Below are 26,178 nucleotides of genomic sequence, written 5' to 3' on the forward strand. Positions count from 1 at the left end.
ATTTCTTGTTAATATAGTAGAGAACTGTTGTCGAGTAGGTTGGTGTTCAGGTCATCTTGGAATTTGCGGTTCATCAGTGGAGCAGCTCACATTTCATCCTTAAGGCCTTGGATGGAGGTCAAGGCCCAGCAAGCACTTGATAACAAAGGGCGTGCTATGTCCCCAGCCGAGGTCAGAGTGGACACATAGCCCCTATGTGTATGGAGGAAGCCTACAGGTTGACAAGAGCAGGAGTGTTATGGGTGTCTGTAAAATCTGACAAGCCCAAAGGACTCAGTAAGCTCATCTTCATTCTTGCTTTGCATGGGTCCCACTAAAATGGCGGCATGTGCTCTTGCTGTCTTCACAGGGTGGCATTCCTTTCCAGCAAGGGCCCGTGGTGACACTCAGAAGAAATGAACACACCAACATTGGTTGACTGGTCATGGCACCGCACTGATCATCCGATGAACTGGCTAACTGTTGCTGCCTTGCTCAAGGGTACCTTAGAGAAAAGGTAAGGAACACATGAATTTGCTCCAGGAACTCAATGTGCTCAGGTCTTGGTAGAGCTGTGAGGAACTGTACGGATTGTGCCCTGTGCTTTAGGGACACGAAGCAGGATTAGGGCCTCTGGTTCTCCCTTGTTTGGAGCTTATGCCGATTGATTGATGCCTAGAAATGAATGGGCAATGGCCGGCAGTTCCTTGCTCTCCCAACACCCAAGCACTCCAGAGTACCCACAAGGTCTTTGTGAAAGGCACTGCAGAGTGCTTGGATCGATGATGATTCCCAGTCAAACATTCCTTGGAAAAGCTGAACAAAATGAGTGAAAACTCAGTACCGCAACTCTCATCAAAACTGAGGTCCGGCACCTGGGGTCCTCCAGGTCCTATGGGCATCAGAAACAGGCAGGCCAAGCACCCCTTTGCCCTTGCTTCCTCGGGCTTTAGCCAGACACACTAAAAATGGGTATGTGCTTGTCCTACTCCTCAGGAAACCATGGCCGAGGCCATGGCAGGCCCTTTTGTTCTTGTGGCTTCCTCCCGTAGCTTTTCATGACATTCTTGGCAGGGACTTAGAAGGTAGAGCCGCTTGCTCAAGGAGTGTTGTGCAGCCCTAAAGGACACTGGAATTTGAAGCAGAAGGAATAGGTTTGGCACCAAAGTTTGGCTCTTCATATGGGTTTGAGGCTTTTCTGAAATGCTGACATGAATGATAACACACTTGTGTTTCCAGGCAGAGAGACAATGGAGTGCAGGCTGCAGGAGAAGTGTAGCCTGATTGAGTAGCATAGCTTGGGCACTTTTATAAACTGTGGAAGATTAAAGTGGACAAGAGGGGACTTTGTGGCCTGAAGTCTGCAAGATTCCCACGCAAATAGCTTAGAAATAGAGCAAGGTTGATCAATTAGAGATGATGCTAGACATGTCTCCTGTAAGGTTCCACCTGATTGACACAATTCCTTATGTCCCTGGATTCATGAGCCGTTGGTGGACTCAAGTCAAAGCATGAGATTTGCAGACCTGTGAATGAAATTGATGTGTGGAGGGAGATTGGGCAGGAACCTCAACATTTAATGAATGCATTTGTCTTAAATAGTTTGGTGGAGATATCCGTTAAATCGTGTGTTTGAGATATCCCTTGATATCTTCCCTCATTGTTCCAGGCCTCCTTCACAATGTCAAAGCTACAGATGCTTGAGATCTGCTCACAATGGTAGGCATATGAGAAAATACCGGAACGATCTTCCTTCAAAACTACAAACTCATGGATCATGGTACTATTATATTTTCTGAGATAGTGATTTAAATCTACCTTAAAGCCAATTGCTAGCTGTTCATAGGAGGAAATGCTCAGTGGGTCTCAGGATATCCTTGAAACCTAGCTTGAGACCAATGTTCATTGGCACTTTCAAAGAAAAACTGGAATTTTTAAATGGAGGTTGCATAGTTGATTAAATTTATGGCCATGAGTCAATTTGCACCATGGATTAGAGGATCTAAGTCCCAATGTGGCATGCCTCTGTTGGTGCTACTGAGGGGTTTGTCGTGATAATTATTTTCAGCAAGGAAAAATCATTGCATAGCAGATAAACTATGGTGGTCCCATGAAAGATGAACTAATCACAAGAGACAAAAGAGAAGACAAAAGATGGACCAAAGAGGCATGAACCCACCACTGAGAGCTTATTAAGGAAATTGAGAGAGCCACACAGAAACACACACAAAGAAACACAGACAAACACCCCCCCACATACCCCCACATACGCACCTCTACACACACACTCATAACATACACACACCACTAGACAGCGACAAAGACGGAGAGAGAGCTAGAGAAAAATATTGAGAGAGAGATTCAGAGAGACAGAAAGATATGTTGTTCCAGGGCCAGTAAAGCCTGCTACTTATGAGCTTGAAAGCAGAATCAGTTTACTTGTTTGATTTCTGCCTCATTCCAGTAGCCAGTTGAAGAAGTCAGAGTAGGATAAGAGCCATGATGGAAGATACTTATGTGGACCAGATCGACAACCCTGAAAGGACATATTTGTGGTGAACTTCCCCAGAGCCGATTCCACATTCTCACCTTTTATACTGAAGCAGAAGTGTGATTGCCCATGTTAGTGCAATTTTCTTGCTACATGCTGTATCATGTGCCCTTAATTTCTTGTTACTATAGTAGAGAACTGTTGTCGAGTAGGTTGGTGTTCAGGTCATCTTGGAATTTGCGGTTCATCAGTGGAGCAGCTCACATTTCATCCTTAAGGCCTTGGATGGAGGTGAAGGCCCAGCAAGCACTTGATAACAAAGGGCGTGCTATGTCCCCAGCCGAGGTCAGAGTGGACACATAGCCCCTATGTGTATGGAGGAAGCCTACAGGTTGACAAGAGCAGGAGTGTTATGGGTGTCTGTAAAATCTGACAAGCCCAAAAGACTCAGTAAGCTCATCTCCATTCTTGCTTTGCATGGGTCCCACTAAAATGGCGGCATGTGCTCTTGCTGTCTTCACAGGGTGGCATTCCTTTCCAGCAAGGGCCCGTGGTGACACTCAGAAGAAATGAACACACCAACATTGGGTGACTGGTCATGGCACCGCACTGATCATCCGATGAACTGGCTAACTGTTGCTGCCTTGCTCAAGGGTACCTTAGAGAAAAGGTAAGGAACACATGAATTTGCTCCAGGAACTCAATGTGCTCAGGTCTTGGTAGAGCTGTGAGGAACTGTACGGATTGTGCCCTGTGCTTTAGGGACACGAAGCAGGATTAGGGCCTCTGGTTCTCCCTTGTTTGGAGCCTATGCCGATTGATTGATGCCTAGAAATGAATGGGCAATGGCCGGCAGTTCCTTGCTCTCCCAACACCCAAGCACTCCAGAGTACCCACAAGGTCTTTGTGAAAGGCACTGCAGAGTGCTTGGATCGATGATGATTCCCAGTCAAACATTCCTTGGAAAAGCTGAACAAAATGAGTGAAAACTCAGTACCGCAACTCTCATCGAAACTGAGGTCCGGCACCTGGGGTCCTCCAGGTCCGATGGGCATCAAAAACAGGCAGGCCAAGCACCCCTTTGCCCTTGCTTCCTCGGGCTTTAGCCAGACACACTAAAAATGGGTATGTGCTTGTCCTACTCCTCAGGAAACCATGGCCGAGGCCATGGCAGGCCCTTTTGTTCTTGTGGCTTCCTCCCGTAGCTTTTCATGACATTCTTGGCAGGGACTTAGAAGGTAGAGCCGCTTGCTCAAGGAGTGTTGTGCAGCCCTAAAGGACACTGGAATTTGAAGCAGAAGGAATAGGTTTGGCACCAAAGTTTGGCTCTTCATATGGGTTTGAGGCTTTTCTGAAATGCTGACATGAATGATAACACACTTGTGTTGCCAGGCAGAGAGACAATGGAGTGCAGGCTGCAGGAGAAGTGTAGCCTGATTGAGTAGCATAGCTTGGGCACTTTTATAGACTGTGGAAGATTAAAGTGGACAAGAGTGGTCTTTGTGGCCTGAAGTCTGCAAGATTCCCATGCAAATAGCTTAGAAATAGAGCAAGGTTGATCAATTAGAGATGATGCTAGACATGTCTCCTGTAAGGTTCCACCTGATTGACACAATTCCTTATGTCCCTGGATTCATGAGCCGTTGGTGGACTCAAGTCAAAGCATGAGATTTGCATACCTGTGACTGAAATTGATGTGTGGAGGGAGATTGGGCAGGAACCTCAACATTTAATGAATGCATTTGTCTTAAATAGTTTGGTGGAGATATCCGTTAAATCGTGTGTTTGAGATATCCCTTGATATCTTCCCACATTGTTCCAGGCCTCCTTCACAATGTCAAAGCTACAGATCCTTGAGATCTGCTCACAATGGTAGGCATATGAGAAAATACCGGAACGATCTTCCTTCAAAACTACAAACTCATGGATCATGGTACTATTATATTTTCTGAGATAGTGATTTAAATCTACCTTAAAGCCAATTGCTAGCTGTTCATAGGAGGAAATGCTCAGTGGGTCTCAGGATATCCTTGAAACCTAGCTTGAGACCAATGTTCATTGGCACTTTCAAAGAAAAACTGGAATTTTTAAATGGAGGTTGCATAGTTGATTAAATTTATGGCCATGAGTCAATTTGCACCATGGATTAGAGGATCTAAGTCCCAATGTGTCATGCCTCTGTTGGTGCTACTGAGGGGTTTGTCGTGATAATTATTTTCAGCAAGGAAAAATCATTGCATAGCAGATAAACTATGGTGGTCCCATGAAAGATGAACTAATCACAAGAGACAAGAGAGAAGACAAAAGATGGACCAAAGAGGCATGAACCCACCACTGAGAGCTTATCAAGGAAATTGAGAGAGCCACACAGAAACACACACAAAGAAACACAGACAAACACCCCCCCACATACCCCCACATACGCACCTCTACACACACACTCATAACATACACACACCACTAGACAGAGACAAAGACGGAGAGAGAGCTAGAGAAAAATATTGAGAGAGAGATTCAGAGAGACAGAAAGATATGTTGTTCCAGGGCCAGTAAAGCCTGCTACTTATGAGCTTGAAAGCAGAATCAGTTTACTTGTTTGATTTCTGCCTCATTCCAGTAGCCAGTTGAAGAAGTCAGAGTAGGATAAGAGCCATGATGGAAGATACTTATGTGGACCAGATCGACAACCCTGAAAGGACATATTTGTGGTGAACTTCCCCAGAGCCGATTCCACATTCTCACCTTTTATACTGAAGCAGAAGTGTGATTGCCCATGTTAGTGCAATTTTCTTGCTACATGCTGTATCATGTGCCCTTAATTTCTTGTTACTATAGTAGAGAACTGTTGTCGAGTAGGTTGGTGTTCAGGTCATCTTGGAATTTGCGGTTCAGCAGTGGAGCAGCTCACATTTCATCCTTAAGGCCTTGGATGGAGGTGAAGGCCCAGCAAGCACTTGATAACAAAGGGCGTGCTATGTCCCCAGCCGAGGTCAGAGTGGACACATAGCCCCTATGTGTATGGAGGAAGCCTACAGGTTGACAAGAGCAGGAGTGTTATGGGTGTTTGTAAAATCTGACAAGCCCAAAAGACTCAGTAAGCTCATCTCCATTCTTGCTTTGCATGGGTCCCACTAAAATGGCGGCATGTGCTCTTGCTGTCTTCACAGGGTGGCATTCCTTTCCAGCAAGGGCCCGTGGTGACACTCAGAAGAAATGAACACACCAACATTGGGTGACTGGTCATGGTACCGCACTGATCATCCGATGAACTGGCTAACTGTTGCTGCCTTGCTCAAGGGTACCTTAGAGAAAAGGTAAGGAACACATGAATTTGCTCCAGGAACTCAATGTGCTCAGGTCTTGGTAGAGCTGTGAGGAACTGTACGGATTGTGCCCTGTGCTTTAGGGACACGAAGCAGGATTAGGGCCTCTGGTTCTCCCTTGTTTGGAGCTTATGCCGATTGATTGATGCCTAGAAATGAATGGGCAATGGCCGGCAGTTCCTTGCTCTCCCAACACCCAAGCACTCCAGAGTACCCACAAGGTCTTTGTGAAAGGCACTGCAGAGTGCTTGGATCGATGATGATTCCCAGTCAAACATTCCTTGGAAAAGCTGAACAAAATGAGTGAAAACTCAGTACCGCAACTCTCATCGAAACTGAGGTCCGGCACCTGGGGTCCTCCAGGTCCGATGGGCATCAGAAACAGGCAGGCCAAGCACCCCTTTGCCCTTGCTTCCTCGGGCTTTAGCCAGACACACTAAAAATGGGTATGTGCTTGTCCTACTCCTCAGGAAACCATGGCCGAGGCCATGGCAGGCCCTTTTGTTCTTGTGGCTTCCTCCCGTAGCTTTTCATGACATTCTTGGCAGGGACTTAGAAGGTAGAGCCGCTTGCTCAAGGAGTGTTGTGCAGCCCTAAAGGACACTGGAATTTGAAGCAGAAGGAATAGGTTTGGCACCAAAGTTTGGCTCTTCATATGGGTTTGAGGCTTTTCTGAAATGCTGACATGAATGATAACACACTTGTGTTGCCAGGCAGAGAGACAATGGAGTGCAGGCTGCAGGAGAAGTGTAGCCTGATTGAGTAGCATAGCTTGGGCAATTTTATAGACTGTGGAAGATTAAAGTGGACAAGAGTGGTCTTTGTGGCCTGAAGTCTGCAAGATTCCCATGCAAATAGCTTAGAAAAGAGCAAGGTTGATCAATTAGAGATGATGCTAGACATGTCTCCTGTAAGGTTCCACCTGATTGACACAATTCCTTATGTCCCTAGATTCATGAGCCGTTGGTGGACTCAAGTCAAAGCATGAGATTTGCAGACCTGTGACTGAAGTTGATGTGTGGAGGGAGATTGGGCAGGAACCTCAACATTTAATGAATGCATTTGTCTTAAATAGTGTGGTGGAGATATCCGTTAAATCGTGTGTTTGAGATATCCCTTTATATCTTCCCACATTGTTCCAGGCCTCCTTCACAATGTCAAAGTTACAGATCCTTGAGATCTGCTCACAATGGTAGGCATATGAGAAAATACCGGAACGATCTTCCTTCAAAACTACAAACTCATGGATCATGGTACTATTATATTTTCTGAGATAGTGATTTAAATCTACCTTAAAGCCAATTGCTAGCTGTTCATAGGAGGAAATGCTCAATGGGTCTCAGGATATCCTTGAAACCTAGCTTGAGACCAATGTTCATTGGCACTTTCAAAGAAAAACTGGAATTTTTAAATGGAGGTTGCATAGTTGATTAAATTTAGGGCCATGAGTCAATTTGCACCATGGATTAGAGGATCTAAGTCCCAATGTGGCATGCCTCTGTTGGTGCTACTGAGGGGTTTGTCGTGATAATTCTTTTCAGCAAGGAAAAATCATTGCATAGCAGATAAACTATGGTGGTCCCATGAAAGAAGAACTAATCACAAGAGACAAAAGAGAAGACAAAAGATGGACCAAAGAGGCATGAAACCACCACTGAGAGCTTATCAAGGAAAGTGAGAGAGCCACACAGAAACACACACAAAGAAACACAGACAAACACCCCCCCACAAACCCCCACATACGCACCTCTACACACACACTCATAACATACACACATCACGAGACAGAGACAAAGACGGAGAGAGAGCTAGAGAAAAATATTGAGAGAGATATACAGAGAGTCAGAGAGATATGTTGTTCCAGGGCCAGTAAAGCCTGCTACTTATGAGCTTGAAAGCAGAATCAGTTTACTTGTTTGATTTCTGCCTCATTCCAGTAGCCAGTTGAAGAAGTCAGAGTAGGATAAGAGCCATGATGGAAGATACTTATGTGGACCAGATCGAAATCCCTGAATGGACATATTTGTGGTGAATTTCCCCAGAGCCGACTCCACATTCTCACCTTTTATACTGAAGCAGAAGCGTGATTGCCCATGTTAGTGCAATTTTCTTGCTACATGCTGTATCATGTGCCCTTAATTTCTTGTTAATATAGTAGAGAACTGTTGTCGAGTAGGTTGGTGTTCAGGTCATCTTGGAATTTGCGGTTCATCAGTGGAGCAGCTCACATTTCATCCTTAAGGCCTTGGATGGAGGTGAAGGCCCAGCAAGCACTGGATAACAAAGGGCGTGCTATGTCCCCAGCCGAGGTCAGAGTGGACACATAGCCCCTATGTGTATGGAGGAAGCCTACAGGTTGACAAGAGCAGGAGTGTTATGGGTGTCTGTAAAATCTGACAAGCCCAAAGGACTCAGTAAGCTCATCTTCATTCTTGCTTTGCATGGGTCCCACTAAAATGGCGGCATGTGCTCTTGCTGTCTTCACAGGGTGGCATTCCTTTCCAGCAAGGGCCCGTGGTGACACTCAGAAGAAATGAACACACCAACATTGGTTGACTGGTCATGGCACCGCACTGATCATCCGATGAACTGGCTAACTGTTGCTGCCTTGCTCAAGGGTACCTTAGAGAAAAGGTAAGGAACACATGAATTTGCTCCAGGAACTCAATGTGCTCAGGTCTTGGTAGAGCTGTGAGGAACGGTACGGTTTGTGCCCTGTGCTTTAGGGACACGAAGCAGGATTAGGGCCTCTGGTTCTCCCTTGTTTGGAACTTAGGCCGATTGATTGATCCCTAGAAATGAATGGGCAATGGCCGGCAGTTCCTTGCTCTCCCAACACCCAAGCACTCCAGAGTACCCACAAGGTCTTTGTGAAAGGCACTGCAGAGTGCTTGGATCGATGATGATTCCCAGTCAAACATTCCTTGGAAAAGCTGAACAAAATGAGTGAAAACTCAGTACCGCAACTCTCATCGAAACTGAGGTCCGGCACCTGGGGTCCTCCAGGTCCTATGGGCATCAGAAACAGGCAGGCCAAGCACCCCTTTGCCCTTGCTTCCTCGGGCTTTAGCCAGACACACTAAAAATGGGTATGTGCTTGTCCTACTCCTCAGGAAACCATGGCCGAGGCCATGGCAGGCCCTTTTGTTCTTGTGGCTTCCTCCCGTAGATTTTGATGACATTCTTGGCAGGGACTTAGAAGGTAGAGCCGCTTGCTCAAGGAGTGTTGTGCAGCCATAAAGGACACTGGAATTTGAAGCAGAAGGAATAGGTTTGGCACCAAAGTTTGGCTCTTCATATGGGTTTGAGGCTTTTCTGAAATGCTGACATGAATGATAACACACTTGTGTTGCCAGGCAGAGAGACAATGGAGTGCAGGCATCAGGAGAAGTGTAGCCTGATTGAGTAGCATAGCTTGGGCACTTTTATAGACTGTGGAAGATTACAGTGGACAAGAGTGGACTTTGTGGCCTGAAGTCTGCAAGATTCCCACGCAAATAGCTTAGAAATAGAGCAAGGTTGATCAATTAGAGATGATGCTAGACATGTCTCCTGTAAGGTTCCACCTGATTGACACAATTCCTTATGTCCCTAGATTCATGAGCCGTTGGTGGACTCAAGTCAAAGCATGAGATTTGCAGTCCTGTGACTGAAATTGATGTGTGGAGGGAGATTGGGCAGGAACCTCCACATTTAATGAATGCATTTTTCTTAAATAGTGTGGTGGACATATCCGTTAAATCGGGTGTTTGAGATATCCCTTGATATCTTTCCACATTCTTCCAGGCCTCCTTCACAATGTCAAAGTTACAGATCCTTGAGATCTGCTCACAATGGTAGGCTTATGAGAAAATACCTGAACGATCTTCCTCCAAAACTACAAACTCATGGATCATGGTACTATTATATTTTCTGAGATAGTGATTTAAATCTACCTTAAAGCCAATTGCTAGCTTTTCATAGGAGGAAATACTCAATGGGTCTCAGGATATCCTTGAAACCTAGCTTGAGACCAATGTTCATTGGCACTTTCAAAGAAAAACTGGAATTTTTAAATGGAGGTGGCATAGTTGATTAAATTTATGGCCATGAGTCAATTTGCACCATGGATTAGAGGATCTAAGTCCCAATGTGGCATGCCTCTGTTGGTGCTACTGAGGGGTTTGTCGTGATAATTATTTTCAGCAAGGAAAAATCATTGCATAGCAGATAAACTATGGTGGTCCCATGAAAGACGAACTATTCACAAGAGACAAAAGAGAAGACAAAAGATGGACCAAAGAGGCATGAAAACACCACTGAGAGCTTATCAAGGAAAGTGAGAGAGCCACACAGAAACACACACAAAGAAACACAGACAAACACCCCCCCCCACAAACTCCCACATACGCACCTCTATACACACACACTCATAACATACACACACCAAGAGACAGATACAAAGATGGAGAGAGAGCTAGAGAAAAATATTGAGAGAGAGAGATACAGAGAGTCAGAGATATATGTTGTTCCAGGGCCAGTAAAGCCTGCTACTTATGAGCTTGAAAGCAGAATCGGTTTACTTGTTTGATTTCTGCCTCATTCCAGTAGCCAGTTGAAGAAGTCAGAGTAGGATAAGAGCCATGATGGAAGATACTTATGTGGACCAGATCGAAATCCCTGAATGGACATATTTGTGGTGAATTTCCCCAGAGCCGACTCCACATTCTCACCTTTTATACTGAAGCAGAAGCGTGATTGCCCATGTTAGTGCAATTTTCTTGCTACATGCTGTATCATGTGCCCTTAATTTCTTGTTAATATAGTAGAGAACTGTTGTCGAGTAGGTTGGTGTTCAGGTCATCTTGGAATTTGCGGTTCATCAGTGGAGCAGCTCACATTTCATCCTTAAGGCCTTGGATGGAGGTGAAGGCCCAGCAAGCACTTGATAACAAAGGGCGTGCTATGTCCCCAGCCGAGGTCAGAGTGGACACATAGCCCCTATGTGTATGGAGGAAGCCTACAGGTTGACAAGAGCAGGCGTGTTATGGGTGTCTGTAAAATCTGACAAGCCCAAAGGACTCAGTAAGCTCATCTTCATTCTTGCTTTGCATGGGTCCCACTAAAATGGCGGCATGTGCTCTTGCTGTCTTCACAGGGTGGCATTCCTTTCCAGCAAGGGCCCGTGGTGACACTCAGAAGAAATGAACACACCAACATTGGTTGACTCGTCATGGCACCGCACTGATCATCCGATGAACTGGCTAACTGTTGCTGCCTTGCTCAAGGGTACCTTAGAGAAAAGGTAAGGAACACATGAATTTGCTCCAGGAACTCAATGTGCTCAGGTTTTGGTAGAGCTGTGAGGAACTGTACGGTTTGTGCCGTGTGCTTTAGGGACACGAATCAGGATTAGGGCCTCTGGTTCTCCCTTGTTTGGAACTTAGGCCGATTGATTGATCCCTAGAAATGAATGGGCAATGGCCGGCAGTTCCTTGCTCTCCCAAAACCCAAGCACTCCAGAGTACCCACAAGGTCTTTGTGAAAGGCACTGCAGAGTGCTTGGATCGATGATGATTCCCAGTCAAACATTCCTTGGAAAAGCTGAACAAAATGAGTGAAAACTCAGTACCGCAACTCTCATCGAAACTGAGGTCCGGCACCTGGGGTCCTCCAGGTCCTATGGGCATCAGAAACAGGCAGGCCAAGCACCCCTTTGCCCTTGCTTCCTCGGGTTTTAGCCAGACACACTAAAAATGGGTATGTGCTTGTCCTACTCCTCAGGAAACCATGGCCGAGGCCATGGCAGGCCCTTTTGTTCTTGTGGCTTCCTCCCGTAGATTTTGATGACATTTTTGGCAGGGACTTAGAAGGTAGAGCCGCTTGCTCAAGGAGTGTTGTGCAGCCATAAAGGACACTGGAATTTGAAGCAGAAGGAATAGGTTTGGCACCAAAGTTTGGCTCTTCATATGGGTTTGAGGCTTTTCTGAAATGCTGACATGAATGATAACACACTTGTGTTGCCAGGCAGAGAGACAATGGAGTGCAGGCATCAGGAGAAGTGTAGCCTGATTGAGTAGCATAGCTTGGGCACTTTTATAGACTGTGGAAGATTAAAGTGGACAAGAGTGGACTTTGTGGCCTGAAGTCTGCAAGATTCCCACGCAAATAGCTTAGAAATAGAGCAAGGTTGATCAATTAGAGATGATGCTAGACATGTCTCCTGTAAGGTTCCACCTGATTGACACAATTCCTTATGTCCCTAGATTAATGAGCCGTTGGTGGACTCAAGTCAAAGCATGAGATTTGCAGTCCTGTGACTGAAATTGATGTGTGGAGGGAGATTGGGCAGGAACCTCCACATTTAATGAATGCATTTTTCTTAAATAGTGTGGTGGACATATCCGTTAAATCGGGTGTTTGAGATATCCCTTGATATCTTTCCACATTCTTCCAGGCCTCCTTCACAATGTCAAAGTTACAGATCCTTGAGATCTGCTCACAATGGTAGGCTTATGAGAAAATACTTGAACGATCTTCCTCCAAAACTACAAACTCATGGATCATGGTACTATTATATTTTCTGAGATAGTGATTTAAATCTACCTTAAAGCCAATTGCTAGCTTTTCATAGGAGGAAATACTCAATGGGTCTCAGGATATCCTTGAAACCTAGCTTGAGACCAATGTTCATTGGCACTTTCAAAGAAAAACTGGGATTTTTAAATGGAGGTGGCATAGTTGATTAAATTTATGGCCATGAGTCAATTTGCACCATGGATTAGAGGATCTAAGTCCCAATGTGGCATGCCTCTGTTGGTGCTACTGAGGGGTTTGTCGTGATAATTATTTTCAGCAAGGAAAAATCATTGCATAGCAGATAAACTATGGTGGTCCCATGAAAGACGAACTATTCACAAGAGACAAAAGAGAAGACAAAAGATGGACCAAAGAGGCATGAAACCACCACTGAGAGCTTATCAAGGAAAGTGAGAGAGCCACACAGAAACACACACAAAGAAACACAGACAACCCCGCCCCCCACAAACCTCCACATACGCACCTCTACACACACACTCATAACATACACACACCAAGAGACAGAGACAAAGACGGAGAGAGATCTAGAGAAAAATATTGAGAGAGAGATACAGAGAGTCAGAGATATATGGTGTTCCAGGGCCAGTAAAGCCTGCTACTTATGAGCTTGAAAACAGAATCAGTTTTCTTGTTTGATTTCTACCTCATTCCAGTAGCCAGTTGAAGAAGTCAGAGTAGGATAAGAGCCATGATGGAAGATACTTATGTGGACCAGATCGACAACCCTGAATGGACATATTTGTGGTGAACTTCCCCAGAGCCGATTCCACATTCTCACCTTTTATACTGAAGCAGAAGTGTGATTGCCCATGTTAGTGCAATTTTCTTGCTACATGCTGTATCATGTGCCCTTAATTTCTTGTTAATATAGTAGAGAACTGTCGTCGAGTAGGTTGGTGTTCAGGTCATCTTGGAATTTGCGGTTCAGCAGTGGAGCAGCTCACATTTCATCCTTAAGGCCTTGGATGGAGGTGAAGGCCCAGCAACCACTTGATAACAAAGGGCGTGCTATGTCCCCAGCCGAGGTCAGAGTGGACACATAGCCCCTATGTGTATGGAGGAAGCCTACAGGTTGACAAGAGCAGGAGTGTTATGGGTGTCTGTAAAATCTGACAAGCCCAAAGGACTCAGTAAGCTCATCTTCATTCTTGCTTTGCATTGGTCCCACTAAATTGGCGGCATGTGCTCTTGCTGTCTTCACAGGGTGGCATTCCTTTCCAGCAAGGGCCCGTGGTGACACTTAGAAGAAATGAACACACCAACATTGGTTGACTGGTCATGGCACTGCACTGATCATCCGATGAACTGGCTAACTGTTGCTGCCTTGCTCAAGGGTACCTTAGAGAAAAGGTAAGGAACACATGAATTTGCTCCAGGAACTCAATGTGCTCAGGTCTTGGTAAAGCTGGGAGGAAATGTCCGGTTTGTGCCCTGTGCTTTAGGGACACGAAGCAGGATTAGGGCCTCTGGTTCTCCCTCGTTTGGAGCTTAGGCCGATTGATTGATCCCTAAAAATGAATGGGCAATGGCCGGCAGTTCCTTGCTCTCCCAACACCCAAGCACTCTAGAGTACCCACAAGGTCTTTGTGAAAGGCACTGCAGAGTGCTTGGATCGATGATGATTCCCAGTCAAACATTCCTTGGAAAAGCTGAACAAAATGAGTGAAAACTCAGTACCGCAACTCTCATCGAAACTGAGGTCCGGCACCTGGGGTCCTCCAGGTCCTATGGGCATCAGAAACAGGCAGGCCAAGCACCCCTTTGCCCTTGCTTCCTCGAGCTTTAGCCAGACACACTAAAAATGGGTATGTGCTTGTCCTACTCCTCAGGAAACCATGGCCGAGGCCATGGCAGGCCCTTTTTTTCTTGTGGCTTGCTCCCATAGCTTTTGATGACATTCTTGGCAGGGACTTAGAAGGTAGAGCCGCTTGCTCAAGGAGTGTTGTGCAGCCCTAAAGGACACTGGAATTTGAAGCAGAAGGAATAGTTTTGGCACCAAAGTTTGGCTCTTCATATGGGTTTGAGGCTTTTCTGAAATGCTGACATGAATGATAACACACTTGTGTTGCCAGGCAGAGAGACAATGGAGTGCAGGCTGCAGGAGAAGTGTAGCCTGATGGAGTATCATAGCTTGGGCACTTTTATAGACTGTGGAAGATTAAAGTGGACAAGAGTGGACTTTTTGGTCTGAAGTCTGCAAAATTCCCACGCAAATAGCTTAGAAATAGGGCAAGATTGATCAATTAGAGATGATGCTAGACATGTCTCCTGGAAGGTTCCACCTGATTGACACAATTCCTTATGTCCCTGGATTCATGAGCCGTTGGTGGACTCAAGTCAAAGCATGAGATTTGCAGACCTGTGACTGAAATTGATGTGTGGAGGGAGATTGGGCAGGAACCTCCACATTTAATGAATGCATTTGTCTTAAATTGTGTGGTGGAGATATCCGTTAAATTGGGTGTTTGAGATATCCCTTGATATCTTTCCACATTGTTCCAGGCCTCCTTCACAATGTCAAAGTTACAGATCCTTGAGATCTGCTCACAATGGTAGGCTTATGAGAAAATACCGGAATGATATTCCTTCAAAACTACACACTCATGGATCATGGTACTATTATATTTTCTGAGATAGTGATTTTAATCTACCTTAAAGCCAATTGCTAGCTGTTCATAGGAGGAAATGCTCAATGGGTCTCAGGATATCCTTGAAACCTAGCTTGAGACCAATGTTCATTGGCACTTTCAAAGAAAAACTGGAATTTTTAAATGGAGGTGGCATAGTTGATTAATTTTATGGCCATGAGTCAATTTGCACCATGGATTAGAGGATCTAAGTCCCAATGTGGCATGCCTCTGTTGGTGCTACTGAGGGGTTTGTCGTGATAATTCTTTTCAGCAAGGAAAAATCATTGCATAGCAGATAAACTATGGTGGTCCCATGAAAGACGAACTATTCACAAGAGACAAAAGAGAAGACAAAAGATGGACCAAAGAGGCATGAAACCACCACTGAGAGCTTATCAAGGAAAGTGAGAGAGCCACATAGAAACACGCACAAAGAAACACAGACAAACACCCCTCCCACAAACCCCCACATACGCACCTCTATACACACACACTCATAACATACACACACCAACAGACAGATACAAAGATGGAGAGAGATCTAGAGAAAAATATTGAGAGAGAGATACAGAGAATCAGAGATATATGTTGTTCCAGGGCCAGTAAAGCCTGCTACTTATGAGCTTGAAAGCAGAATCAGTTTACTTGTTTGATTTCTGCCTCATTCCAGTAGCCAGTTGAAGAAGTCAGAGTAGGATAAGAGCCATGATGGAAGATAATTATGTGGACCAGATCGACATCCCTGAAAGGACATATTTGTGCTGAATTTCCCTTGAGCCGACTCCACATTCTCACCTTTTATACTGAAGCAGAAGCGTGATTGCCCATGTTAGTGCAATTTTCTTGCTACATGCTGTATCATGTGCCCTTAATTTCTTGTTAATATAGTAGAGAACTGTTGTCGAGTAGGTTGGTGTTCAGGTCATCTTGGAATTTGCGGTTCAGCAGTGGAGCAGCTCACATTTCATCCTTAAGGCCTTGGATGGAGGTGAAGGCCCAGCAAGCACTTGATAACAAAGGGCGTGCTATGTCCCCAGCCGAGGTCAGAGTGGACACATAGCCCCTATGTGTATGGAGGAAGCCTACAGGTTGACAAGAGCAGGAGTGTTATGGGTGTCTATAAAATCTGACAAGCCCAAAGGACTCAGTAAGCTCATCTTCATTCTTGCTTTGCATGGGTCCCACTAAAATGGCGGCATGTGCTCTTGCTGTCTTCACAGGGTGGCATTCCTTTCCAGCAAGGGCCCGTGGTGACACTCAGAAGAAATGAACACACCAACATTGGTTGACTGGTCATGGCACCGCACTGATCATCCGATGAACTGGCTAACTGTTGCTGCCTTGCTCAAGGGTACCTTAGAGAAAAGGTAAGGAACACATGAATTTGCTCCAGGAACTCAATGTGCTCAGGTCTTGGTAGAGCTGTGAGGAACGGTACGGTTTGTGCCCTGTGCTTTAGGGACACGAAGCAGGATTAGGGCCTCTGGTTCTCCCTTGTTTGGAGCTTAGGCCGATTGATTGATCCCTAGAAATGAATGGGCAATGGCCGGCAGTTCCTTGCTCTCCCAACACCCAAGCACTCCAGAGTACCCACAAGGTCTTTGTGAAAGGCACTGCAGAGTGCTTGGATCGATGATGATTCTCAGTCAAACATTCCTTGGAAAAGCTGAACAAAATGAGTGAAAAGTCAGTACCGCAACTCTCATCGAAACTGAGGTCCGGCACCTGGTGTCCTCCAGGTCCTATGGGCATCAGAAACAGGCAGGCCAAGCACCCCTTTGCCCTTGCTTCCTCGGGCTTTAGCCAGACACACTAAAAATGGGTATGTGCTTGTCCTACTCCTCAGGAAACCATGGCCGAGGCCATGGCAGGCCCTTTTGTTCTTGTGGCTTCCTCCCGTAGCTTTTGATGACATTCTTGGCAGGGACTTAGAAGGCAGAGCCGCTTGCTCAAGGAGTGTTGTGCAGCCCTAAAGGACACTGGAATTTGAAGCAGAAGGAATAGGTTTGGCACCAAAGTTTGGCTCTTCATATGGGTTTGAGGCTTTTCTGAAATGCTGACATGAATGATAACACACTTGTGTTGCCAGGCAGAGAGACAATGAGTGCAGGCTGCAGGAGAAGTGTAGCCTGATTGAGTAGCATAGCTTGGGCACTTTTATAGACTGTGGAAGATTAAAGTGGACAAGAGGGGACTTTGTGGCCTGAAGTCTGCAAGATTCCCACGCAAATAGCTTAGAAATAGAGCAAGGTTGATCAATTAGAGATGATGCTAGACATGTCTTCTGTAAGGTTCCACCTGATTGACACGATTCCTTATGTCCCTAGATTCATGAGCCGTTGGTGGACTCAAGTCAAAGCATGAGATTTGCAGATCTGTGACTGAAATTGATGTGTGGAGGGAGATTGGGCAGGAACCTCCACATTTAATGAATGCATTTGTCTTAAATAGTGTGGTGGAGATATCCGTTAAATCGGGTGTTTGAGATATCCCTTGATATCTTTCCACATTGTTCCAGGCCTCCTTCACAATGTCAAAGTTACAGATCCTTGAGATCTGCTCACAATGGTAGGCTTATGAGAAAATACCGGAACGATCTTCCTTCAAAACTACACACTCATGGATCATGGTACTATTATATTTTCTGAGATAGTGATTTTAATCTACCTTAAAGCCAATTGCTAGCTGTTCATAGGAGGAAATGCTCAATGGGTCTCAGGATATCCTTGAAACCTAGCTTGAGACCAATGTTCATTGGCACTTTCAAAGAAAAACTGGAATTTTTAAATGGAGGTGGCATAGTTGATTAATTTTATGGCCATGAGTCAATTTGCACCATGGATTAGAGGATCTAAGTCTCAATGTGGCATGCCTCTGTTGGTGCTACTGAGGGGTTTGTCGTGATAATTCTTTTCAGCAAGGAAAAATCATTGCATAGCAGATAAACTATGGTGGTCCCATGAAAGACGAACTATTCACAAGAGACAAAAGAGAAGACAAAAGATGGACCAAAGAGGCATGAAACCACCACTGAGAGCTTATCAAGGAAAGTGAGAGAGCCACACAGAAACACGGACAAAGAAACACAGACAAACACCCCCCCACAAACCCCCACATACGCACCTCTATACACACACACTCATAACATACACACACCAACAGACAGATACAAAGATGGAGAGAGATCTAGAGAAAAATATTGAGAGAGAGAGATACAGAGAATCAGAGATATATGTTGTTCCAGGGCCAGTAAAGCCTGCTACTTATGAGCTTGAAAGCAGAATCAGTTTACTTGTTTGATTTCTGCCTCATTCCAGTAGCCAGTTGAAGAAGTCAGAGTAGGATAAGAGCCATGATGGAAGATACTTATGTGGACCAGATCGACATCCCTGAAAGGACATATTTGTGCTGAATTTCCCTAGAGCCGACTCCACATTCTCACCTTTTATACTGAAGCAGAAGCGTGATTGCCCATGTTAGTGCAATTTTCTTGCTACATGCTGTATCATGTGCCCTTAATTTCTTGTTAATATAGTAGAGAACTGTTGTCGAGTAGGTTGGTGTTCAGGTCATCTTGGAATTTGCGGTTCAGCAGTGGAGCAGCTCACATTTCATCCTTAAGGCCTTGGATGGAGGTGAAGGCCCAGCAAGCACTTGATAACAAAGGGCGTGCTATGTCCCCAGCCGAGGTCAGAGTGGACACATAGCCCCTATGTGTATGGAGGAAGCCTACAGGTTGACAAGAGCAGGAGTGTTATGGGTGTCTATAAAATCTGACAAGCCCAAAGGACTCAGTAAGCTCATCTTCATTCTTGCTTTGCATGGGTCCCACTAAAATGGCGGCATGTGCTCTTGCTGTCTTCACAGGGTGGCATTCCTTTCCAGCAAGGGCCCGTGGTGACACTCAGAAGAAATGAACACACCAACATTGGTTGACTGGTCATGGCACCGCACTGATCATCCGATGAACTGGCTAACTGTTGCTGCCTTGCTCAAGGGTACCTTAGAGAAAAGGTAAGGAACACATGAATTTGCTCCAGGAACTCAATGTGCTCAGGTCTTGGTAGAGCTGTGAGGAACGGTACGGTTTGTGCCCTGTGCTTTAGGGACACGAAGCAGGATTAGGGCCTCTGGTTCTCCCTTGTTTGGAGCTTAGGCCGATTGATTGATCCCTAGATATGAATGGGCAATGGCCGGCAGTTCCTTGCTCTCCCAACACCCAAGCACTCCAGAGTACCCACAAGGTCTTTGTGAAAGGCACTGCAGAGTGCTTGGATCGATGATGATTCTCAGTCAAACATTCCTTGGAAAAGCTGAACAAAATGAGTGAAAAGTCAGTACCGCAACTCTCATCGAAACTGAGGTCCGGCACCTGGGGTCCTCCAGGTCCTATGGGCATCAGAAACAGGCAGGCCAAGCACCCCTTTGCCCTTGCTTCCTCGGGCTTTAGCCAGACACACTAAAAATGGGTATGTGCTTGTCCTACTCCTCAGGAAACCATGGCCGAGGCCATGGCAGGCCCTTTTGTTCTTGTGGCTTCCTCCCGTAGCTTTTGATGACATTCTTGGCAGGGACTTAGAAGGTAGAGCCGCTTGCTCAAGGAGTGTTGTGCAGCCCTAAAGGACACTGGAATTTGAAGCAGAAGGAATAGGTTTGGCACCAAAGTTTGGCTCTTCATATGGGTTTGAGGCTTTTCTGAAATGCTGACATGAATGATAACACACTTGTGTTGCCAGGCAGAGAGACAATGAGTGCAGGCTGCAGGAGAAGTGTAGCCTGATTGAGTAGCATAGCTTGGGCACTTTTATAGACTGTGGAAGATTAAAGTGGACAAGAGGGGACTTTGTGGCCTGAAGTCTGCAAGATTCCCACGCAAATAGCTTAGAAATAGAGCAAGGTTGATCAATTAGAGATGATGCTAGACATGTCTCCTGTAAGGTTCCACCTGATTGACACAATTCCTTATGTCCCTAGATTCATGAGCCGTTGGTGGACTCAAGTCAAAGCATGAGATTTGCAGATCTGTGACTGAAATTGATGTGTGGAGGGAGATTGGGCAGGAACCTCCACATTTAATGAATGCATTTGTCTTAAATAGTGTGGTGGAGATATCCGTTAAATCGGGTGTTTGAGATATCCCTTGATATCTTTCCACATTGTTCCAGGCCTCCTTCACAATGTCAAAGTTACAGATCCTTGAGATCTGCTCACAATGGTAGGCTTATGAGAAAATACCGGAACGATCTTCCTTCAAAACTACAAACTCATGGATCATGGTACTATTATATTTTCTGAGATAGTGATTTTAATCTACCTTAAAGCCAATTGCTAGGTGTTCATAGGAGGAAATGCTCAATGGGTCTCAGGATATCCTTGAAACCTAGCTTGAGACCAATGTTCATTGGCACTTTCAAAGAAAAACTGGAATTTTTAAATGGAGGTGGCATAGTTGATTAATTTTATGGCCATGAGTCAATTTGCACCATGGATTAGAGGATCTAAGTCCCAATGTGGCATGCCTCTGTTGGTGCTACTGAGGGGTTTGTTGTGATAATTCTTTTCAGCAAGGAAAAATCATTGCATAGCAGATAAACTATGGTGGTCCCATGAAAGACGAACTATTCACAAGAGACAAAAGAGAAGACAAAAGATGGACCAAAGAGGCATGAAACCACCACTGAGAGCTTATCAAGGAAAGTGAGAGAGCCACACAGAAACACGCACAAAGAAACACAGACAAACACCCCCCCACAAACCCCCACATACGCACCTCTATACACACACACTCATAACATACACACACCAAGAGACAGATACAAAGATGGAGAGAGATCTAGAGAAAAATATTGAGAGAGAGATACAGAGAATCAGAGATATATGTTGTTCCAGGGCCAGTAAAGCCTGCTACTTATGAGCTTGAAAGCAGAATCAGTTTACTTGTTTGATTTCTGCCTCATTCCAGTAGCCAGTTGAAGAAGTCAGAGTAGGATAAGAGCCATGATGGAAGATACTTATGTGGACCAGATCGACATCCCTGAAAGGACATATTTGTGCTGAATTTCCCTAGAGCCGACTCCACATTCTCACCTTTTATACTGAAGCAGAAGCGTGATTGCCCATGTTAGTGCAATTTTCTTGCTACATGCTGTATCATGTGCCCTTAATTTCTTGTTAATATAGTAGAGAACTGTTGTCGAGTAGGTTGGTGTTCAGGTCATCTTGGAATTTGCGGTTCAGCAGTGGAGCAGCTCACATTTTATCCTTAAGGCCTTGGATGGAGGTGAAGGCCCAGCAAGCACTTGATAACAAAGGGCGTGCTATGTCCCCAGCCGAGGTCAGAGTGGACACATAGCCCCTATGTGTATAAAGGAAGCCTACAGGTTGACAAGAGCAGGAGTGTTATGGGTGTCTATAAAATCTGACAAGCCCAAAGGACTCAGTAAGCTCATCTTCATTCTTGCTTTGCATGGGTCCCACTAAAATGGCGGCATGTGCTCTTGCTGTCTTCACAGGGTGGCATTCCTTTCCAGCAAGGGCCCGTGGTGACACTCAGAAGAAATGAACACACCAACATTGGTTGACTGGTCATGGCACCGCACTGATCATCCGATGAACTGGCTAACTGTTGCTGCCTTGCTCAAGGGTACCTTAGAGAAAAGGTAAGGAACACATGAATTTGCTCCAGGAACTCAATGTGCTCAGGTCTTGGTAGAGCTGTGAGGAACGGTACGGTTTGTGCCCTGTGCTTTAGGGACACGAAGCAGGATTAGGGCCTCTGGTTCTCCCTTGTTTGGAGCTTAGGCCGATTGATTGATCCCTAGAAATGAATGGGCAATGGCCGGCAGTTCCTTGCTCTCCCAACACCCAAGCACTCCAGAGTACCCACAAGGTCTTTGTGAAAGGCACTGCAGAGTGCTTGGATCGATGATGATTCTCAGTCAAACATTCCTTGGAAAAGCTGAACAAAATGAGTGAAAACTCAGTACCGCAACTCTCATCGAAACTGAGGTCCGGCACCTGGGGTCCTCCAGGTCCTATGGGCATCAGAAACAGGCAGGCCAAGCACCCCTTTGCCCTTGCTTCCTCGGGCTTTAGCCAGACACACTAAAAATGGGTATGTGCTTGTCCTACTCCTCAGGAAACCATGGCCGAGGCCATGGCAGGCCCTTTTGTTCTTGTGGCTTCCTCCCGTAGCTTTTGATGACATTCTTGGCAGGGACTTAGAAGGTAGAGCCGCTTGCTCAAGGAGTGTTGTGCAGCCCTAAAGGACACTGGAATTTGAAGCAGAAGGAATAGGTTTGGCACCAAAGTTTGGCTCTTCATATGGGTTTGAGGCTTTTCTGAAATGCTGACATGAATGATAACACACTTGTGTTGCCAGGCAGAGAGACAATGAGTGCAGGCTGCAGGAGAAGTGTAGCCTGATTGAGTAGCATAGCTTGGGCACTTTTATAGACTGTGGAAGATTAAAGTGGACAAGAGGGGACTTTGTGGCCTGAAGTCTGCAAGATTCCCACGCAAATAGCTTAGAAATAGAGCAAGGTTGATCAATTAGAGATGATGCTAGACATGTCTCCTGAAGGTTCCACCTGATTGACACAATTCCTTATGTCCCTGGATTCATGAGCCATTGGTGGACTCAAGTCAAAGCATGAGATTTGCAGACCTGTGACTGAAATTGATGTGTGGAGGGAGATTGGGCAAGAACCTCCACATTTAATGAATGCATTTGTCTTAAATAGTGTGGTGGAGATATCCGTTAAATCGTGTGTTTGAGATATCCCTTGATATCTTCCCACATTGTTCCAGGCCTCCTTCACAATGTCAAAGTTACAGATCCTTGAGATCTGCTCACAATGGTAGGCATATGAGAAAATACCGGAACGATCTTCCTTCAAAACTACAAACTCATGGATCATGGTACTATTATATTTTCTGAGATAGTGATTTAAATCTACCTTAAAGCCAATTGCTAGCTGTTCATAGGAGGAAATGCTCAATGGGTCTCAGGATATCCTTGAAACCTAGCTTGAGACCAATGTTCATTGGCACTCTCAAAGAAAAACTGGAATTTTTAAATGGAGGTTGCATAGGTGATTAAATTTATGGCCATGAGTCAATTTGCACCATGGATTAGAGGATCTAAGTCCCAATGTGGCATGCCTCTGTTGGTGCTACTGAGGGGTTGGTCGTGATAATTCTTTTCAGCAAGGAAAAATCATTGCATAGCAGATAAACTATGGTGGTCCCATGAAAGACGAACTATTCACAAGAGACAAAAGAGAAGACAAAAGATGGACCAAAGAGGCATGAAACCACCACTGAGAGCTTATCAAGGAAAGTGAGAGAGCCACACAGAAACACACACAAAGAAACACAGACAACCCCGCCCCCCACAAACCTCCACATACGCACCTCTACACACACACTCATAACATACACACACCAAGAGACAGAGACAAAGACGGAGAGAGAGCTAGAGAAAAATATTGAGAGAGAGATACAGAGAGTCAGAGATATATGGTGTTCCAGGGCCAGTAAAGCCTGCTACTTATGAGCTTGAAAACAGAATCAGTTTTCTTGTTTGATTTCTGCCTCATTCCAGTAGCCAGTTGAAGAAGTCAGAGTAGGATAAGAGCCATGATGGAAGATACTTATGTGGACCAGATCGACAACCCTGAATGGACATATTTGTGGTGAACTTCCCCAGAGCCGATTCCACATTCTCACCTTTTATACTGAAGCAGAAGTGTGATTGCACATGTTAGTGCAATTTTCTTGCTACATGCTGTATCATGTGCCCTTAATTTCTTGTTAACATAGTAGAGAACTGTCGTCGAGTAGGTTGGTGTTCAGGTCATCTTGGAATTTGCGGTTCATCAGTGGAGCAGCTCACATTTCATCCTTAAGGCCTTGGATGGAGGTGAAGGCCCAGCAACCACTTGATAACAAAGGGCGTGCTATGTCCCCAGCCGAGGTCAGAGTGGACACATAGCCCCTATGTGTATGGAGGAAGCTTACAGGTTGACAAGAGCAGGAGTGTTATGGGTGTCTGTAAAATCTGACAAGCCCAAAGGACTCAGTAAGCTCATCTTCATTCTTGCTTTGCATTGGTCCCACTAAAATGGCGGCATGTGCTCTTGCTGTCTTCACAGGGTGGCATTCCTTTCCAGCAAGGGCCCGTGGTGACACTCAGAAGAAATGAACACACCAACATTGGTTGATTGGTCATGGCACTGCACTGATCATCCGATGAACTGGCTAACTGTTGCTGCCTTGCTCAAGGGTACCTTAGAGAAAAGGTAAGGAACACATGAATTTGCTCCAGGAACTCAATGTGCTCAGGTCTTGGTAGAGCTGGGAGGAAATGTCCGGTTTGTGCCCTGTGCTTTAGGGACACGAAGCAGGATTAGGGCCTCTGGTTCTCCCTCGTTTGGAGCTTAGGCCGACTGATTGATCCCTAGAAATGAATGGGCAATGGCCGGCAGTTCCTTGCTCTCCCAACACCCAAGCACTCTAGAGTACCCACAAGGTCTTTGTGAAAGGCACTGCAGAGTGCTTGGATCGATGATGATTCCCAGTCAAACATTCCTTGGAAAAGCTGAACAAAATGAGTGAAAACTCAGTACCGCAACACTCATCGAAACTGAGGTCCGGCACCTTGGGTCCTCCAGGTCCTATGGGCATCAGAAACAGGCAGGCCAAGCACCCCTTTGCCCTTGCTTCCTCGAGCTTTAGCCAGACACACTAAAAATGGGTATGTGCTTGTCCTACTCCTCAGGAAACCATGGCCGAGGCCATGGGAGGCCCTTTTGTTCTTGTGGCTTGCGCCCGTAGCTTTTGATGACATTCTTGGCAGGGACTTAGAAGGTAGAGCCGCTTGCTCAAGGAGTGTTGTGCAGCCCTAAAGGACACTGGAATTTGAAGCAGAAGGAATAGGTTTGGCACCAAAGTTTGGCTCTTCATATGGGTTTGAGGCTTTTCTGAAATGCTGACATGAATGATAACACACTTGTGTTGCCAGGCAGAGAGACAATGGAGTGCAGGCTGCAGGAGAAGTGTAGCCTGATGGAGTAGCATAGCTTGGGCACTTTTATAGACTGTGGAAGATTAAAGTGGACAAGAGTGGACTTTTTGGCCTGAAGTCTGCAAAATTCCCACGCAAATAGCTTAGAAATAGGGCAAGATTGATCAATTAGAGATGATGCTAGACATGTCTCCTGGAAGGTTCCACCTGATTGACACAATTCCTTATGTCCCTGGATTCATGAGCCGTTGGTGGACTCAAGTCAAAGCATGAGATTTGCAGACCTGTGACTGAAATTGATGTGTGGAGGGAGATTGGGCAGGAACCTCCACATTTAATGAATGCATTTGTCTTAAATTGTGTGGTGGAGATATCCATTAAATTGGGTGTTTGAGATATCCCTTGATATCTTTCCACATTGTTCCAGGCCTCCTTCACAATGTCAAAGTTACAGATCCTTGAGATCTGCTCACAATGGTAGGCTTATGACAAAATACCGGAATGATATTCCTTCAAAACTACAAACTCATGGATCATGGTACTATTATATTTTCTGAGATAGTGATTTAAATCTCCCTTAAAGCCAATTGCTAGCTGTTCATAGGAGGAAATGCTCAATGGGTCTGAGGATATCCTTGAAACCTAGCTTGAGACCAATGTTCATTGGCACTCTCAAAGAAAAACTGGAATTTTTAAATGGAGGTGGCATAGTTGATTAAATTTATGGCCATGAGTCAATTTGCACCATGGATTAGAGGATCTAAGTCCCAATGTGGCATGCCTCTGTTGGTGCTACTGAGGGGTTTGTCGTGATAATTCTTTTCAGCAAGGAAAAATCATTGCATAGCAGATAAACTATGGTGGTCCCATGAAAGACGAACTATTCACAAGAGACAAAAGAGAAGACAAAAGATGGACCAAAGAGGCATGAAACCACCACTGAGAGCTTATCAAGGAAAGTGAGAGAGCCACACAGAAACACACACAAAAAAACACAGACAAACACCCCCCCACAAAACCCCACATACGCACCTCTATACACACACACTGATAACATACACACACCAAGAGACAGAGACAAAGACGGAGAGAGAGCTAGAAAAAAATATTGAGAGAGAGATACAGAGAGTCAGAGAGATATGTTGTTCC

General features: G+C 45.4%; 10 non-coding genes across 10 annotated transcripts; all 10 read left to right on the forward strand.

Moving 5' to 3' along the window:
* The first annotated feature begins 755 nt into the window (after nucleotides 1–755).
* Nucleotides 756–849, forward strand: LOC127676376 (small nucleolar RNA SNORD116). The gene has a single exon (XR_007975857.1). It is a non-coding gene; the product is annotated as a small nucleolar RNA SNORD116 (small nucleolar RNA).
* Nucleotides 850–3,399: 2,550 nt separating this feature from the next.
* On the forward strand, nucleotides 3,400–3,493 carry LOC127677043 (small nucleolar RNA SNORD116). Its single transcript, XR_007976446.1, has one exon. It is a non-coding gene; the product is annotated as a small nucleolar RNA SNORD116 (small nucleolar RNA).
* A 2,550-nt stretch (nucleotides 3,494–6,043) lies between these two features.
* On the forward strand, nucleotides 6,044–6,137 carry LOC127677044 (small nucleolar RNA SNORD116). The gene has a single exon (XR_007976447.1). It is a non-coding gene; the product is annotated as a small nucleolar RNA SNORD116 (small nucleolar RNA).
* A 2,549-nt stretch (nucleotides 6,138–8,686) lies between these two features.
* On the forward strand, nucleotides 8,687–8,780 carry LOC127677045 (small nucleolar RNA SNORD116). The gene has a single exon (XR_007976448.1). It is a non-coding gene; the product is annotated as a small nucleolar RNA SNORD116 (small nucleolar RNA).
* A 2,556-nt stretch (nucleotides 8,781–11,336) lies between these two features.
* Nucleotides 11,337–11,430, forward strand: LOC127677046 (small nucleolar RNA SNORD116). Its single transcript, XR_007976449.1, has one exon. It is a non-coding gene; the product is annotated as a small nucleolar RNA SNORD116 (small nucleolar RNA).
* A 2,551-nt stretch (nucleotides 11,431–13,981) lies between these two features.
* LOC127677047 (small nucleolar RNA SNORD116) lies at nucleotides 13,982–14,075 on the forward strand. The gene has a single exon (XR_007976450.1). It is a non-coding gene; the product is annotated as a small nucleolar RNA SNORD116 (small nucleolar RNA).
* A 2,553-nt stretch (nucleotides 14,076–16,628) lies between these two features.
* LOC127676424 (small nucleolar RNA SNORD116) lies at nucleotides 16,629–16,722 on the forward strand. The gene has a single exon (XR_007975902.1). It is a non-coding gene; the product is annotated as a small nucleolar RNA SNORD116 (small nucleolar RNA).
* A 2,553-nt stretch (nucleotides 16,723–19,275) lies between these two features.
* On the forward strand, nucleotides 19,276–19,369 carry LOC127676425 (small nucleolar RNA SNORD116). Its single transcript, XR_007975903.1, has one exon. It is a non-coding gene; the product is annotated as a small nucleolar RNA SNORD116 (small nucleolar RNA).
* Nucleotides 19,370–21,920: 2,551 nt separating this feature from the next.
* On the forward strand, nucleotides 21,921–22,014 carry LOC127676391 (small nucleolar RNA SNORD116). The gene has a single exon (XR_007975870.1). It is a non-coding gene; the product is annotated as a small nucleolar RNA SNORD116 (small nucleolar RNA).
* Nucleotides 22,015–24,563: 2,549 nt separating this feature from the next.
* On the forward strand, nucleotides 24,564–24,657 carry LOC127676377 (small nucleolar RNA SNORD116). Its single transcript, XR_007975858.1, has one exon. It is a non-coding gene; the product is annotated as a small nucleolar RNA SNORD116 (small nucleolar RNA).
* The last annotated feature ends 1,521 nt before the right edge of the window (nucleotides 24,658–26,178 follow it).

The sequence above is a fragment of the Apodemus sylvaticus genome, chromosome 1 (genome assembly GCF_947179515.1).
Source record: "Apodemus sylvaticus chromosome 1, mApoSyl1.1, whole genome shotgun sequence".
NCBI classification, from domain to species: Eukaryota; Metazoa; Chordata; class Mammalia; order Rodentia; family Muridae; genus Apodemus; species Apodemus sylvaticus.